The sequence below is a fragment of the Rana temporaria genome, chromosome 1 (assembly GCF_905171775.1).
Source record: "Rana temporaria chromosome 1, aRanTem1.1, whole genome shotgun sequence".
NCBI classification, from domain to species: domain Eukaryota; kingdom Metazoa; phylum Chordata; class Amphibia; order Anura; family Ranidae; genus Rana; species Rana temporaria.
The window spans coordinates 248,323,084-248,341,021 of NC_053489.1; the positions used below are offsets into that span (position 1 = coordinate 248,323,084).

General features: G+C 42.1%; 1 protein-coding gene across 2 annotated transcripts in view; it reads left to right on the top strand.

Moving 5' to 3' along the window:
- The first annotated feature begins 6,935 nt into the window (after positions 1–6,935).
- The window catches only part of LOC120940357 (leukotriene B4 receptor 2-like), a 28,016-nt gene continuing 17,013 nt past the window's right edge, over positions 6,936–17,938 (top strand). Inside the window, exons 1-2 of one of the 2 annotated variants that reach the window (XM_040353156.1) lie at positions 6,936–7,263; positions 7,345–7,417. The gene's annotated coding sequence lies outside the window, so the exon portion shown is untranslated. The other variant, XM_040353165.1, reaches the window with a different exon arrangement.

Below are 17,938 nucleotides of genomic sequence, written 5' to 3' on the forward strand. Positions count from 1 at the left end.
ACCTGAAAAGTTGCATAAATGGCGCAGAAGAGACGACCCGTTCTGTCCCCGCTGCCTAGTGGACAATGGGACACTTGTGCATATGCTTTGGAGGTCTCCGAAGCTGCAGCGCTATTGGGCTGCGGTGGTGGCCACTATCAATAGCATATGGAAGCTCCAGTTACCTATTGATCCTAAACTGTGTCTATTGGGGTGGTTAGATGAAGAACTGTACAGGCCACACACCTCTATTGCTATTCTTAGGGTCCTGTTTCTGGCCAGGAAACTCATTGCCAGGAAGTGGCTATCCGTAGCGGCCCCCACACACACAGAGTGGATTTCATCGGTAAATGATTCTCTTGTTAGGGAACAACTCACATATAAGCATAGGGGTAGTCCGGGGAAGTTTGAAAATATATGGGACCCCTGGTTGGGTACCCCAGGTTTGGCACCACTGCGGCTTGTGCAAAACAGGATTCTAGGAGATAGAGCTGCAGTGGCTACTAGGATGGTTTAGATGGCTGTGGTTAATCAGCATAACACTGCCTGTGTATGTCACTGTATAACTGCTTTTTGACATAATGGATACCCCAAATGCAGTGCTGAAGAGTATAATTGTGTCGTATTGACTTTTCTGTGGTCTTTGACGATATGTGAAATCTGTTTTGTACTATATTTTGTAACGCATTTCAAAAATCATGTGATAGCAAACACTTCATGCTTCCCATAGAAGCTGTGTGTCCAGCACCCTGCACACATTTAAAGGGCTAGTATTTCTTTATTTGATTTTTTTTTTTATTATGATGAGTAGCTTTGGGGGGGAATGGCGCCTATGGGCGGGCTGATACTGATTTCAACTGCATATTAAATAGTGAATGACAAAAAGGTGCAATCAGTTTAAAGCTGAACTCCAGGCAAACAGCTAAATAAGCCAATGATGGCAAACTTTCTAAATGCTACAGGAGGTTGTAGTCTCCGACTTAGTTACACAGGTTGTTACTTTTAGTAAGAGCTCAAATTAACCAATATGCAGTAGTCAACTTTCCAGTGCTTCCCAAAGGGTTTGTTTTGCAAATATAAATATTAATACCCTATCATTGTTTCCACCTGTCATTGACTACACCCACTACATATTAGTATCCTTCTGTGCCATGACGTTATTGTTGAGACTTCTGTACACCAATGCTGTGTTTTTATTGAAGTGTGGATGTTATGGTTGCATAGCAATCTTGTCCAGCATAATAATATTTATTATCTGAAAAATATTCTGTTCTGTGCTGATTCATTCACAAAGAACCATATATGCTCCAACCCCTTCTATTTCTAGGACCCTTGCCATTTCCAGGTATATTGTAAAATACACTGATACAAAAACCATTAACATAACCAATATAAACTACAATGCTTTAATTGTCATCATTAAATGTATTAGTACTCTAAAGCAATATTTACTCTGTGTTAATATTCTGTAAGTAATTACTGTATAATGTGTATATTTGTTTTGTAAGAATAGCTTTGTACAAGCTAATGTACAAGCTAATGCATGGTATACTCCTTAGTGTTATGAGGCATGTTAACTCTGGTATTGTGTTTGAATTGCATGTGTATTTGAATGCGTTTGCCATGGGTACTTCTAAAGCTAGGAGATAAATACACAGACAGACTTGCAATTATCTGCAGCCAGTCATGTGATTCAGCAACCTCGTCCCAAGAGCACAGAGAGGCCATTCCTCCACTGCATGACAATTTTGTCAAGAACCCACTCAGAGCTTGCTGATTGGACAATAAATGATCAATAGAATTGAGAGACTGGACGCATGATTCCCCACTGTGATCCTGGAAAAATCTATAATCCACGGCAATCAGGTTTCACCTCCCCAGCTCTAAATGGGCTTTAAGAGCCATAGTTCCTCCAGTCATTCAATAAGCACCTCCAAAACAACACCCCAACAAGGCATCCAGGGGTTCCTTGCTTCAGGAGAATAGATCCAGCTGTCACATACTCCATTCAAGATGGCACACCATAATCCACCAACAAGCCACCCCGCCACCTCTTACCAATACCTAGTCCCACTATGATTCCTTCTGATACAGCTCCGGAACAATAATATTGCACAGAGAAGCCCAGAATTTCTCTTCTGGGGTCCCCCACCGGTGATCTTGGCTCCTTCTCTTCTGTGTCTTCCCCCATAGTAAGCGCTTTCTTTGGGGACAGACATGTGGGTTTTATCCTAAGCCGGGCTTTATGTGTCCATTGACACGCACAGAACAGCTTAGCCCCACCCTCTGTTATCTGCTTACAGGATTTGACTGACAGCAGCAGGGGTCAATGGCTCCCACTGCTCTCAGCCAAGCTTGTGAGAGTGGAGAGAGAGGAAAGAAGAACTGAAGATGCCAGCCACAGCTTTGTATCAATACAGGACTCAAGTAAGTATATTGGGGGGTGGGTGAGTGTGCAATGTAAGAGGCACAAAGTTTTTACCTTAATGCAGGGAAAGCATTTAGGTAAATAATTGTTTTACCTTTAGCACTTTAACTACTTCCCTACTGGCCACAGAGTATATATATATATATATATATATATATATATATATATACTGTGGTAGGTAAGTGGTCCTACCGGTATCATGGTTGAGGCTGCCACCATGATGTTATTTGATTTGATGTAATTTTTTAGCCCTGGCGATTCTCTTTTATTGTAAGTACCCTTTTACGGGTGGCGGAAAGGGGCCCTGCCACCACCGCCTTTACCGGGCTCTCCAGAAAAATCAGGAAGCCCAGTAACAATGCATCCAGCAGCCAACTGAAGCTGTTCCTCCCATGGTGTGACATCAGAATCTGGAAGGGAGGACTATTGTGTCACTTCCGGTTCCAGCTCTTTGTTTACTGGCCGCATAGCAGCCGATCAAATTGATCTATGTCCGATCTGCTGCATTGGAGCCAAAAGGAGAGATTGGATGTTTATATTCCTTTTTATTGCAATAAAAGTGCTAAAAAAAACACTGTAAATTTATTTTTAGATTTTTTTAAATATTATATTTTTTTAAAAGCGCCCCCGTCACCTCATGCTCACACACAGTGGTGAAAGAACACATCAGTCCCGCATGCATATCTAAAGTGATTGCACCACACATGTGAGGCATCACAGCAAACGTCAGAGCAAGAGCAATAATTCTAGCACCATACCTCCTGTGTAAATCTGAACTGGTAACCTGCAAAGGCTTTTAAAACATCATGTATGGGTAATTTAATTTACCATAGTTTGTCACCATTCCATGAGCATGTGAAATTTTAAAATAGGACATGTTTGGTATCTATTTACTCTGTGTAACTTTTTTTTTTTTTTTTATAAATTCTTTATTTAAGAAGAAAGAAACTGCGGGTAGACAGAGAACACACAGGTTCATATCACCGTAAATCAAACATTCCCAACATCCCATACATATATCAAACAGTAAAGAAGGGAAGATCACTTAACAGAGGGGAATCGCTACGTATGTCAGGCTCACAGGCCCGCACGGCCCTGTTTTTGCGGCAAAAGCCGATTTTGACAGAAATAGGAGTGTCGAGCTCAGTAAGAACTGACTCAAACAGGCATAGTACCTCAATATCAGCACCAGTGAGAGCAGAGAAAGTAGAAGTAAAATAAGGAGAGAGTACGAGGGGGAAGGGAGAAACAGAAAGAGAGAAAAGAGAAAAACAAAAAGAAAGGAGGGGGGTAAGGGGGCAAGGGGGTGGGGGGGTGCAATATTACCACACTCCAGTCACATCCACCCCACTTGGGGAGCGTTCAGAGTCGATCCTCTCAGGGGGACCGAGCTACTAGCTGTCTGTATTCCTCAGATAGATGTAGAATTTGCGCCAGTGATACCATGTTTTGGAAAATTTCTCATGTAGGCCTCTTTCCGTAGCTATCAAGTCTTCCATGTCATGGATATCCTTTACCCTCTTCAACCAACTGGCTACCGATGGAGGCTGAGTCTGCTTCCAGTTCAGAGGAATGCAGTCCTTTGCCGCAGTGATCAGGAGCGGCAATATGGTCTTTTTATAGCTTTTACTAGAAATGTTGTGGTGGTGCAGAAGGAAGAGCTCAGGAGTCAACGGCAACTCCCGGTCCGTGAATTTCTGTACAATACGATGTACCTCTATCCAGAAGGGTCTCAGAATGCGGCATGACCAGAAAATGTGGAGGAGCATTCCGACCTCCTCCCCGCATCTCCAGCATAAGTCTGTGCTCTGGGGGAACATCCTGTGTATTTTTCCCGGAGTGTAGTACCATCGGGACAGAATTTTGTAACCCGTCTCCTGATGTCTTGCGCAGATAGAAGTTTTTTGAGTAAAGAGAATGATCCGGTCCACTTGCTTCCCAGTAAATTGTAAGCCCAGCTCTCGCTCCCACAAAGAAACATAAGGAGGTCTATAGTCCGGGGGCGGAGATACAAGTATCTGGTACATTAGGTAGATCGCGTGTCTCAGCGGAGACTGATCCAGGCATAATAGCTCAAATGGTGTCAGCTTCCGCCCATAGGCGGTCGGAGAAGGTAATGTGCAGATGTAGTGGAATAGATGAATCTTCTGCCAAAATGAGAGCCCACTCAGGGCTGGATCGTCTAGAATTTGTTGCCGATTCCACCATTGACCTTTAATGAGAAAGTGCCACACCTGAGACCTTTTGGTCAGTTTTAATTCCAGAAATTTAGGGTCGCTAAGTCCTGGACTGAAGGCCGGGTTGCCCACTATCGGGGTGAGTGGGGACAGGAGCGGCGCGACCGATTGTTCGCGGAAAGCCTTCCAAGCCGTCCGTATTGCCACCCCCACCATGGGATGGTCCAAGATCTTCCTTGGCAAGGGATGCTGACTACTCTGTGTAACTTTATCTTTTATATTTTGCCCCCCCCCCTAAAAAAAAGTGGTATTTAATTGTGTTTGTGTTCGCTAAAATTCATTAATGTGTATTATTGCCAAAATAATTGTGTTTGAAAAACCGCTGAGCAAACATTGCGTGACATAAAAAAATTGCAACACCCACTGTTTTATTCTCTAGGGCCTTTGCTTTAAAATATATATATATATATATATAGACATGACTAGGTATGATGGGAATTATAGTTCTGGAAGAACTGGAGGGCCGTAGTTTGAAGACCCCTGTAATGTAATCATTGGTGCTGTGGAATTTGTTGCCATTAAATATAATTAATACTATAAATAAACAATTCACTAATAGCCAGATTCAGATAGACTGGCTTAATTTTGAGGCGGCGTAGCGTATCGCATATACGCTACGCCGCCGTAAGTCAGAGAGGCAAGTGCTGTATTCACAAAGCACTTGCCTCCTAAGTTACGTCGGCGTAGCGTAAATGGGCCGGCGTAAGCGCACCTAATTAAAATGATGAACAGGGGGGCGTGTTTTATGTTAATGACTAGTGACCCGACGCGGTTGACGTTTTTAACGAACGGTGCATGCGCCGTTCGTGGACATATCCCAGTGTGCATTGCTCCAAAGTACGCCGCAGGGACGTATTGGTTTTGACGTGAATGTAAATTACATCCAGCCCCATTCACGGACGACTTACGCAAACAACGTAAAAATTCGACTCGGGAACTTAACATTGGCTAGGCCAGCTTTTTATTCGACTAACTTTACGCCGGAAAAAGCCTTACGTAAACAACGTAAAAAAAAGCGCCGGGCGCACGTACGTTTCTTAATCGGTGTATCTAGCTCATTCGCATATTCTACGCCAAAATCAATGGAAGCGCCACCTAGCGGCCAGCGTAAATATGCACCCTAAGATACGACGGCGTAGGAGACTTACGCCGCTCGTATCTTAGCCTAATTTAAGCGTATCTGGTTTCCAGAATACGCTTAAATTTACGACGGCGTAGATTCAGAGTTACGACGGCGTAGTAAACGTCTCTGAATCTAGCTATAAGTGTTGTTCTTCTCTTTCCATTTTTCTCGATCTCTTTTTACCGTAACCAAATAAAGAAATGTAATTACAAAGCCAGCATGATACACTAATGACAGATTTTAAACAAGTAAACACAGATCTTTAAAGCGGAGTTCCACCCTAAATTGGAACTTCCGCTTATCCCACTCCTCACCCCCTTACATGCCACATTTGGCATGTCATTTTTTTTGGGGGGGGGAGTGGGGGCTTCAGGAGGAGTGGGACTTCCTGTCCCACTTCCTCTTTCCGGGTAGGCGATTAAGCTTAATCGCCTACAGGAAGGGGCTGCTGTAGGCGATCGCCTAGGACACGTCACAGGTCCTAGGCGATCTCCTGTCCAATCAGACGGCGCAGCGCCGGGCCGTGCCGCTCGCGCATGCGCAGTGCCGCTCGCGCATGTGCAGTGGGTGCCCGGCCGTGAAGCCGAAAGCTGTCACGGCCGGGTGCCCACAGTTGAAATGAAGACGCCGGCCGGGGAGGGGGGGAGAGGAGCGGAGCCCCGGCCAGCGCGTCGCTGGAACGCTGGAGCAGGTAAGTGTCTGTTTATTAAAAGCCAGCAGCTACACTTTTTGTAGCTGCTGACTTTTAATAAACTTAAAAAATGGGTGGAAAACCCCTTTAAGATCAAATGCTGAATGAATGTACTTTTTATATATCTTTTCTTAGAAATACAATATTGGTACTCTCAGCGAAATGAACTATTTTTGTGTGATTTAAATATAAAATGTTCGTTAAACGAGCTATGGTGCTTTGCTTGGAACTGATCTAATGATGACGGCTATTTAGCAGTAATTGGTTTTGTCTGTTTCTGTAAAAAGCAGTATTCTGTCAATCAGCTGACAGCAATGATGTTTCATAGCCAGTATCCTCTGCAGGGTGTGCTATTAAAAGTATTCCATTTTTATCAACGTCATTCAGTCATCCGAGCGTCAGTCTGTGACATAGATAAGAGGCTGTTAGCTGAGGCGGAGGGAAAAAAAACGGGAAAGACAAAAATAGTGAAAATACATCTTAGTTAGTATGTGAATAATTGAAAGCAAACATATGTTGCAAAGCAAACAATGCATATTTGAGTTTTTACAATGACCCTGGGGTGAATTTGGTCAGTGGATTGCTGTTATGCAGGGAGAGGCAATTGGAAACATTCTTCTCTGGGCTGTCTAAGCACGAGCTGGGCGTGACACTTTAAGAAGCATGTTTCAACTGGAGGGGAAGGATGGACCAACAGTTTGGAATTCATGGGAAACAGACCAAGAAAGACTGGGAAGACAGACAAATACTGGGATGAGACATACACAGAAATAAACCCAGTCCGCAATCCACAAGGACAGTAAAAGTAAGTCTACTCTCCTTCTAGTCCTAAGATTTCTTTCATCTACCATTGATCTCATCTTCCCAATATTTGACTTCATTACAGTGACAGTGAAGAATCCTAAGAGGATAACCTCAACTACATCAAATTGCTGAGCCAGAGGCTACTACTGCACCAGGTGGGTACTACTGAAGAGTAGATTGTGGGCAATGCATTATGATTAACAGATTAAACATGTGGTCTGCTCAGGATTGGGAAACTGTTAGGAAATAGAGAGTGCAATGATGATGACAAATGCAGATCTCTTACTCAATAATGTGTTCTATTGCTCGTGTGTTAAATCTAAATGTACATTGGAAATCAATGCGTGTTACCTATGGATGTTCACATTTTATTTAGCCATTCAAAGGGGATTTTTTTTCATTTCTATATCTGTTCATATTATTTGAGTATCCTAAATAGTGTAATATATTCAGGGCTTGTTTTCAGTGAGAACGTGGGGGAACGCAGACCGACACCTCCAGCACTGAATGTATGTAATAGCAAGAGGTGCTGGAAGGTCTATTGATGCTGGTGGGGTCTTAGTTGCTGGGGTTGATCTACAATTGCTTGGGAGTATATTGTTGTGGAAGATCCATTGTTGCTGGTGGGGTCTTAGTTGCTGGGGTTGATCTACTGTTGCTTGGGAGTATATTGTTGTGGGAGATCCATTGTTGCTGGTGGGGTCTTAGTTGCTGGGGTTGATCTACCGTTGCTTGGGAGAATATTGTTGTGGGAGATCCATTGTTGCTTGGGTGGATCTACTGTTGCTTGTGAGTATATTGTTGTGGGGGATCTATTGTTGTTGGCTGCAGGGGATCTATTTTACTGCCTTTCTTGTTATACCTAACAAATTCCATACAAATTACTTAAAGGGGTAAAAGGTACCATTTTTTTCCCTAAATAGCTTCCTTTACCTTAGTGCAGTCCTCCTTCACTTACCTCATCCTTCCATTTTGCTTTTAAATGTCCTTATTTCTTCTGAGAAATCCTCACTTCCTGTTCTTCTGTCTGTAACTCCACACAGTAATGCAAGGCTTTCTCCCTGGTGTGGAGTGCTCGCCCCCTCCCTTGGACTACAGGAGAGTCAGGACGCTCTCAACGTTGAAGATAGAGAAAGAAACTGTGTGTTAGTGAGCGTCCTGACTCTCCTGTAGTCCATAGGAGGGGACAAGCACGACACTCCACACCAGGGAGAAGCTATTTAGGAAAAAAAAGGTGAAGGAAGCTATTTAGGGAAAGAAAATTGTACCTTTACAACCCCTTTAATACCCCAAAATTATACTTCTGTATTCTCTAAAGGGGCAGTATTGGGCAGTAGGTAGGAGGACAGTGCTCGGAGGTAGAGACAAGGGGTGACTCAAACAAGGGGAGTACCTGCACCTTTCCCCTGAGAAAAAAAAAAGCCCTGAGTATACTTATATGTGTTAAAATGTGTAATTCAAGCTCAAAATAACATTTATAACAAAGTTCAACACAAACCTATGGATGTTCAATTCTATATTTAGCCATTCAAAAGGCCTTTTTTTAGCACATTTCTAAATCTGTTCATATTATTTGTGTATCCTAATAGAGTATTATATTTCTATGTATAAAATGTACTGTATTTATTGGCGTATAACACTCACTTTTTTACCCTGAAAATAGAGGGTAAACTGTGCCTGCGTGTTATACGCAGGGGGGTGTGGAAAGTTTTTTTCATGAAACTTCCCTCTTAAAGTTAGGGTGCATGTTATACGCCTGTGCGTGTTATACGCTGATAAATACGGTATATTTCAAGCTCAAAATATCATTTATAACAAAGTTGAATAGCAACATCAAAATAATAGAGCTTAATTTTCTGCTTGCTTCATCTAGTTCTAGTTCAATGGTGACTTCTACATGGGACTCACTTTATTTGGTGTTCTAGCATTGTAAGATCCCAGATAAAAAAGTTCCCCCCACAAATTCTGAGGACCCCAGAATCCAATTATTATAGGCCCTATTTGAGACCCCCAACCAAGTAATTGTAAACGTTTGGTCTGTATAATCCTAAGTATAACAAACATTGAAGCGCTTACGTAAGCAAACAAGTAAGAAAGAATTTAAACTGATTTTATTAAAGCTAGAAATAAAAAATAAAGTAAAACAATATTTAAAATAATTATATAAATGTAATATGTCAATCACATCTAAATCTATTTATGGATTGTTTTAGATCACTGGTAATTTAGAGAACAAGGTTAGGTTTATAAAACATAAAACTAAATATAATTTTTCTACTAAGTAAGTAACATTTCTGAAGTCCGTAAAACCCACTATCAGGTAAAATATAAAATTTCCCTTCATTTTTCTTCATTGATTTGGCAGTGCAACAATGGATCTGCAGTATTTTTTTGCAACACAGCACAATGTAGTGCATACGAGGGGGTCTTAATTATAGGTCAAAAACATGTAAATTATGGAATTGAATTAATACATGTGTAGCACTACCCCCGTAGGAGCTGCTGGATTTTTGGGCGGCATATTACCTCATGGCTCCTCCGAATTCCTAGGGGTGAGTGATGCGTATTTCATATAGTAGAAGTAAAGGAATGTCCACAACAGGTGCTCTTTGCAGTGCTCTTTATTACCCAGCCGGGGAAAAACAGTAACTTATGGTGAGGAAAGTAAAGTTGAAGAAGAATGGAGAATTGCAGATTCAGGCGTGATAATAGGAAACAGTCCTGCTCCCAAACATAACCCTTCTATGTGCCACTCCCGCCGGAATGGGCTTGGCGTACCCGGACAGGCCTCTCTCACTGGCCACAGACCCTCCTTAGTGAACTTGAACTTGAGAAAGAGCCTCTGCCACAGACTCCCATCGGTGAGCCTCAGAAAGACACCTATGCCACAGGTCCTCTCTGGATTGAATTCTTGGAGGTATCCCTCTTTAGATGAGTTACGCCTGGATCTCCTTCAACTTGTCACCCAGGTACCGACTGACAGGTGGTTAATCCCTCAGTGTCCGGCTACCTTGATCCCCGGTGGTTTGTCCAGGCCCTTTTGGACCGCCAGGCGCTCCTCAGACTGGCTTTAATAGGCACCCAAAAAGGTGAACCGCAAGCGCCATGTTGTGCGTTCGCTGTTCACTCAGCTGTGTGTTAGAAAAGCGAAGGAATTCACTTTGCTAACACTCAACCACTGAACCACCGTCAGGCGCTGTGATTGGATGCCTGAAGGAGGACGGAAGAAGACATGGAGGACGTGCAGGAGACCGCCGTTGATCCGATGCGAGACAGGTAAGTGCCGGGCATCATCTGATGGGGCACAGTAGCGGCAATTGATGGGCACACTGGCAGCATCTGATGGGGCACAGTAGCGGTAATTGATCGGCATACTGGCAGCATCTGATGGGGCACAGTAGCAGCAATTGATGGGCACACTGGCAGCATCTGATGGGGCACAGTAGTAGCAATTGATGGGCACACTGGCAGCATTTGATGGGGCACAGTAGTGGCAATTGATGGGCACACTGAGAGCATCTGATGGGGCACCGTAGCAGCAATTGATGGGCACACTGGCAGCATCTGATAGGGCACAGCAGTGGCAATTGATGCCCAAACTGGCAGCGTTTGGGGCACAGTAGCGTCAATTGATGGGCACACTGGCAGCATTTGATGGGGCACACTGGCAGCAATTGATGGGCACAGTGTCAGCAATTTATGGGTACAGTGGCTGTGTTTGACGGCACAGTGGTGGCAATTTATGGGTACAGTGGCTGCGTTTTATGGCACAGTGGCGGCAATTTATGGGTACACTGGCTGCGTTTGATGGCACAGTAGCAGCGTTTGGCACAGTAGCTGTGTTTGATGGGCACAGTGGCTGCAATTGATGTGTTTTTTTTTTCAGTTTGTTTGTGCCCCTACCAAAAATTTTGAGCACCAGCCACCACTTTATACAACTATATAGATCAGACCAAAATGAGGGACAAATGAGGAGGAAAGAGGAACAGAGGGACATTTTCCAAAATCAGGGACAGTTGGGAGCTATGAGAAAATACCTGCAAATATTGTAGAGAAAAGGGAAGCTGCACTCCAAGATAAAGCCAAAGTTGTTTATCAAATTCTGTCTGGTGCAAATGGCAAAATCCCACAAACCTCCTTCCTCTAGTCTAATGCATTTCTCTCAGCAATGAACCTAATTGTACTCTGATTAAGATATTGCTGACTAAAGTGCCTTAGACAGATTAATAAACATTTCCTTTTTTAGGTTCTATCTTGGATCAAGTCTACGCTTTTCTCTGCAATGGGGGTTGTTGACTTTGCACCACAAGTGCAAAGTGCACTTGAAATTGCACTGAACGTGCACTTGGAAGTGCAGTCTCTGTAGATCCGAGGGGGACATGCAAAAAAAAAGTATTTTACAGTAGCTTGCACATGATTGGATAATAAAATCAGCAGAGCTTCACCTCATTTCAGATCTACCCCTCAGATTTACAGCAACTGCACTTCAAAGTGAACTTTCAGTGCAATTCCAAGTGCACTTTGCACTTTAGTTTGCACTTGTAGTGCAAAGTGGATTTGCCTTTCGTAAATAACCCCCGCCGTTTTCATGTTGAGCAGTGGATAGACTGCTTGGGGAGCCAGTACCTGTAGCTAGGTGTGCACAGGCACAGAATATGCAGTGGAGCATTTGACAGAAAATACCTGCTGATCCTGCCAGAAAAGCAGTATCCTTGTCATTTCCTGTAAACTGAACTGAAAGCATAAACAATCTTATTCCCCCTTCCCCCATATCATGGAGATGAGTAGAGGAAGACCTCAGGAAAGCAACCTAAGTGACAACCAAACTTTACAGATACAGTGTCATGAGTGTTGTCACCCTAGAACAGGAAGTGTTTTATACACAGGATTATCAGCTGAAAATTAAGGGGAGAAAAAGAAAACAAATGCATCCCCCACATGTAAGGACTGGTCAGCTGTATTATATTATTTTGGGTTTGGATAAGCTTTAAGAAATAGATTTGACTTTTAATAAACTAAGATTAGAATTGTACATGTTTGAGGCACTTAGGTATGTGCATCAAGCATGAGTAATGGTCATTACAATAGCAAACACAAATCTATATGTTTTTGTTGGTTTTATTCTAGTTAAAAAAAGAATGGGTGGAATTGTGCGTAATACAGTATAACATAAACTGTAGAATATTGCGCCATACAGACATTTTTTACTATTATATTGTTTAGAAAAGTAAAATCATTCCATATGGCTTGTGCGGAGTTATGTTAAGCATAAGTATAGTTATGCCTAGAGGCAATAGATGTTGACAGGCAAACTTTTCCTTGCATACCATGTCTGTCAAATGCAGTGCTTCAAGTCATCAAGTCTGTAATACAAACCTGATAATACATTTATAGGGCAGCTAGAGTATATACATTACTGCTCTAATGGATAGAGCTCAGTCATATACTAGATTGTGTTGCTAGCAGATGGAAAAAGCTGTTTGTAAGGTTCTGTTTGGCTAATACATGGGGCAAAATATGTTCTGAGCATTATATGGTGCTAGGCATGGAATATATTATAGTACTGTATGTAAACAATGCAATCAGCCATATGTACAGCATTAACCACTTCAGACCCGAACCATTATGCAGGTTAAGGACCTTTTTGCGATTCAGCACTGCATCACTTTAACTGACAATTGCGCGGTCGTACGACGTGGCTCCCAAACAAAATTGGCGTCCTTTTTTCCCCACAAATAGAGCTTTATTTTGGTGGTATTTAATCACCTCTGTGGTTTTTATTTTTTTGCGCTATAAACAAAAATAGAGCGACAATTTTGAAGAAAAAAAACAATATTTTTTACTTTTTGCTATAATAAATATCCCCAAAAATATAAAAAAAAAACGTTTTTTTCTCAGTTTAGGCCGATACGTATTCTTCTACCTATTTTTGTAAAAATATAATCGCAATACGCGTTTATCGATTGGTTTGCGCAACATTTATAGCGTTTACAAAATAGGGGATAGTTTTATTGCATTTTTATTAATAATTTTTTTTTACTACTAATGGCGGCGATCAGCGTTTTTTTTTTTTTTGTGATGCGACATTATGGCGGAAACATCGGACAATTTTGACACATGTTTGGGACCATTGTCATTTTCACAGCAAAAAGTGCTATAAAAATGCATTGTTTACTGTGAAAATGACAATTGCAGTTTAGGAGTTAACCACTAGGGGGCAATGTATGGGGGTTAAGTGTGACCTCATATGTGTTTCTAACTGTAGGGGGGGCGGGGCTGGACGTGTGACGTCATTGATCGTCTTTCCCTATATCAGGGAACAGACGATCACTGAGACTGCCACAATGAAGAACGGGGAAGGTGTGTTTACACACACCTCTCCCCGTACTTCAGCTCCGGTGACCAATCGCGGGACACCGGCGGCGATCGGGTCCGCTGGTCCCGCGGGCGCGGTCACGGAGCTTCGGACCCCATGGCTGGGCTTAAAGAGACACGTACAGGTATGTGATTGTGCTCAGCCGTGCCATTCTGCCGACGTGAATGGGTCCTTAAGTGGTTAAAGTTAACCTGTGCAACTTGGAATTTTTTTTAACTTGCTGCATAGCTCCCACCTGTCCCTGATTTCGAGGGACTGTCCCTGATTTGGAGCAATGTCCCTCATTCCTCCTCATGTGTCCCTAATTTTGGCCTGATCAGTTCAGATGTGTATACAATGCACTTTTTATCTATCAAAACAACACTAAACCTTTCATCTGATTTCTAAATTGTTGCATTTGTAAATTCCAAAAGCCAAAATAAAAGAATAGTAGTGGTAAAAAAAAGCACTTGTGGGTTTAACCAAACTTGTTTTTTGTACAATTCTCCTTTAAGGGGGCATGGTAAGGGGTGTGTCCTATGTCTGCATACTTTTGGTGATAGGTGTCCCTCATTCCAATCTTAAAAAGTTGGGAGGTATGTTCCTGTACTAAAATGTTAATTTATTATATTCCTGAAAGGGCAGTGATTTCCTAGTTCAGACACGTTTGCTAATAATAAAAGTAAACCCCACCTAACCTAATAAATAGAACCTTGCAGGGAATGAATTTTCCAATCTGTGCATGACAAGTCATTTTATAAGAGTATAAGAGTTATTTGGGATCACTTTTTTTTTTTTTTTTTTTTTTTGTCTTTTCTTTCTTTTTTTTTTCTTTTTGGGTGGTGGTGATGCTTGCAGACATTAAGCCCTTTTTGTCATTCTTCTCCATGAGGCTAGTCAATTCATATTCAAGTCTCTTGTATAATATGTGCTAACAAGCAGAGACCAAACTCCCAGTAAAGCTTTGCTTTGCTATTTAAAGTGTAATTAAGGCAAAACATTTTTATTATTATTTTAGATAGGGTAAAAGAGGGTTATAACCCCTGTCAGTTTTGTTTTTTCTTGTCTTTTTTTTCCCCATAGGGGAGACTTTCCTTCACTTCCTGTCCCATAGCCAAACAGGAAGTGAGAGGAAATCCCTCCAAAGTGAGGGAATGCCAGGGTGTCACCAGAACTAGTGTCCCCATTGGAAGATGTCCCCTGTTCTGGTGTCAAATAGGGATGAGCCGAACACCCCCCCGTTCGGTTCGCACCAGAACCTTCCAACGGACCAAACGTTTGCGCGAACATTTAGAACCCCATTGACATCTATGGGACTCGAACGTTCGAATTCAAAAGTGCTCATTTTAAAGCCTAATATGCAAGTTATTGTCGTAAAATGTCTTTGAGAACCCGCAGGACTCCTGGGAAAAAAACACAGTTTTTAAAACTTTTTTTCCATTGATACATGTTCCCTGGGGCAAGACCCGGGTTCTCAAAGACGTTTTCACAGGCATACTATAGAAACCCAGCAGGTACAATATTTAAAGGAATTTTTCATTCTTTTTATTTTTTTATTTAAGCATCATTAAAATCACTGCTCCAGCATATTGTACCTGCTGGATGTCTATAGTATGCCTGTAAAAACGTCATTAAATAGCACAATCACCTGCCTGCCAGTAAATTAGAAAGTACTGATCAAGCTAAACTATACAGTGTATAAATATATGTACAACACCGGGGATGTATATATATCCTCTACACACTGTAACATTAACTGACTAGCCTGCCTGCTCTATCTACCTGCAAAAAATGACACTCTCTCTGTCTCTCTCTGTTCTCTGTTAACTGCCGCAACACACTACACAAGGCCGCCCTGCAGGCGGCCTTTTATAGTGTGGGGCGTGTACTAAACCCCCTGAGCCATAATTGGCCAAAGCCACCCTGGCTTTGGCCAATTATGGCTCTCCGTTTTTTGCGCGCTGTGATTGGCCAAGCATGCGGGTCATAGTGCATGCTTGGCCAATCATCAGTGCGCAATTCCGCAGTGAATTATGGGCCGTGGCGCCTCACTCGAATTTGGCGCGAACGACCCGTTTTGTTCGTAATTCGACGAACGATCGAACATACGATGTCTCGAACACGAAGCTCATCCCTAGTGTCAACCCAAAATTTGTGATTTTCTTTTACTTTCACTTTCGATGATAACAGTAAATAGGACAAATAGGGTGAATTTCCCTATTTTGAAAGTAATAAACAGTAATAAATATAAAATAAATAATTAACAGCAATAAATACCAACAGGTGTTCTAATCCCTCTAATCTATACAAAACTAAAAAAAAAATTGCCATATGCATATATATATATATATATATATATATATATATATATATATATATATATATATATATATATATATATATATATATATATATATATATATATATATATATATATATATAATAAATAAAAAAATCAAGGAAAAAGTTGCGCTACTAGTGATAAAATAAGAAAACAAATTAGCTGCCAGCACCAACAATAGAACAATATTGTGTACAAAAATAAACAAAAAGAAATGCGGCGCTGAGAAGAATAAATACAATAACCCACTTAATGTGGAAATGTAAATAATGGTAGAAACCACTATGTGCATAAAAAGTGCAAACAATCTGTGCAAATAAATGACCATGTATATACAGCAATGGACAAGACTGGTGATAGAGTTCAAAGTCTTCACAGTAATTCCGTGGAAAATTGCATCAAATATAGTTCTGTAATGCGATTATGCTGAACATGTGAGGTGAATCGCAATTCAAAAACTTAGATGGAACATCCACCATAAACTTCAATGACACACAGGATGTATAAAGAGACTGGGTACTCTTACCGGATGTAGTGGACACACTCGCCAGCGGCGGTGAGTCAAACATTAAAAAATAAAAAGTACAAGCCCTGGGAAGAGACAGGTACAAGTGATCACAGAATAGTAATATGGCGTGGTGAACAAATAGCTATGACAGGCTATGTACCCGACATGTTTCGAGCAATGGCTCTTCAACTGGGGCATAAACGGTTTTATGCCCCAGTTGAAGAGCCATTGCTCGAAACATGTCGGGTACATAGCCTTCCATAGCTACAGTATTTGTTCACCACGCCATATTACTTTTATTACTATTCTGTGATCACTTGTACCTGTCTCTTCCCAGGGCTTGTACTTTTTATTTTTTAATGTTTTTATCTACCTTTTATACCTTGTCTTTGCCAATAAAGGCTGTTTTACCTCCCATTGGGATTAACCGCACTATGTGGAGCTTGCCTTTATTTTTTTCATGTCCCTCTATGCGAATTTGATTCCCCACCACATTCCATAAGGTGTCCTTTTTCCACCCACTACATCTTGGACGTATAAGATTAATGACTACGGACTGCTACGTTTTCCTTCCAACCGGTTGGTGTTCCTTCCATGGGCGTTACTACCTTGAGGATCTCGTACATGCCTGATTGACTCACCGCCGCTGGCGAGTGTGTCCACTACGTCCGGTAAGAGTACCCAGTCTCTTTATACATCCTGGGCCAGATTCAGGTACATCTGCCGCGGCGTAACGTATCGCATTTACGTTACGCCGCCACAAGTTTTACGGGCAAGTGCTTGATTCACAAAGCACTTGCCTGTAAAGTTGCGGCGGCGTAGCGTAAATTCCACCGGCGCAAGCCCGCCTAATTCAAATGATCCGTGCCGATCGTACTGCGCACGCGACGTCCCTAAAATTTTCCAACCTGCATTGCGGTAAATGACGTTGCAAGGACGTCATTGCTTTCGACGTTAACGTAAATGGCGTCCAGCGCCATTCACGGACGACTTACGCAAACAACGTAAATTTTTCAAATTGCGACGCGGGAACGACAGCCATACTTAACATTGGATACGCCACCTAGGGGGCATGTTTATCTTTATGCCGCGTATCTCTTACGCAAACAACGTAAATTTACTACGACGGGCAAGCGTACGTTCGTGAATCGGCGTAACGACTCATTTGCATATTCTACGCTGACCGCAATGGAAGCGCAATGGAAGCGCCACCTAGCGGTCAGCGTAAATATTGCACCCTAAGATACGACGGCGCAGGCCGTCGTATCTTAAGCATGTTTAAGTGTATCTCAGTTTGAGAATACACTTAAACATACGACGGGCTTAGATTCGGAGTTACGTCGGCGTATCTACTGATACGCCGGCGTAACTCTATGTGAATCTGGCCCCCTGTGTGTCATTGAAGTTTATGGTGGATGTTCCATCTAAGTTTTTGAATTGCGATTCACCTCACATGTTCAGCATAATCGCAT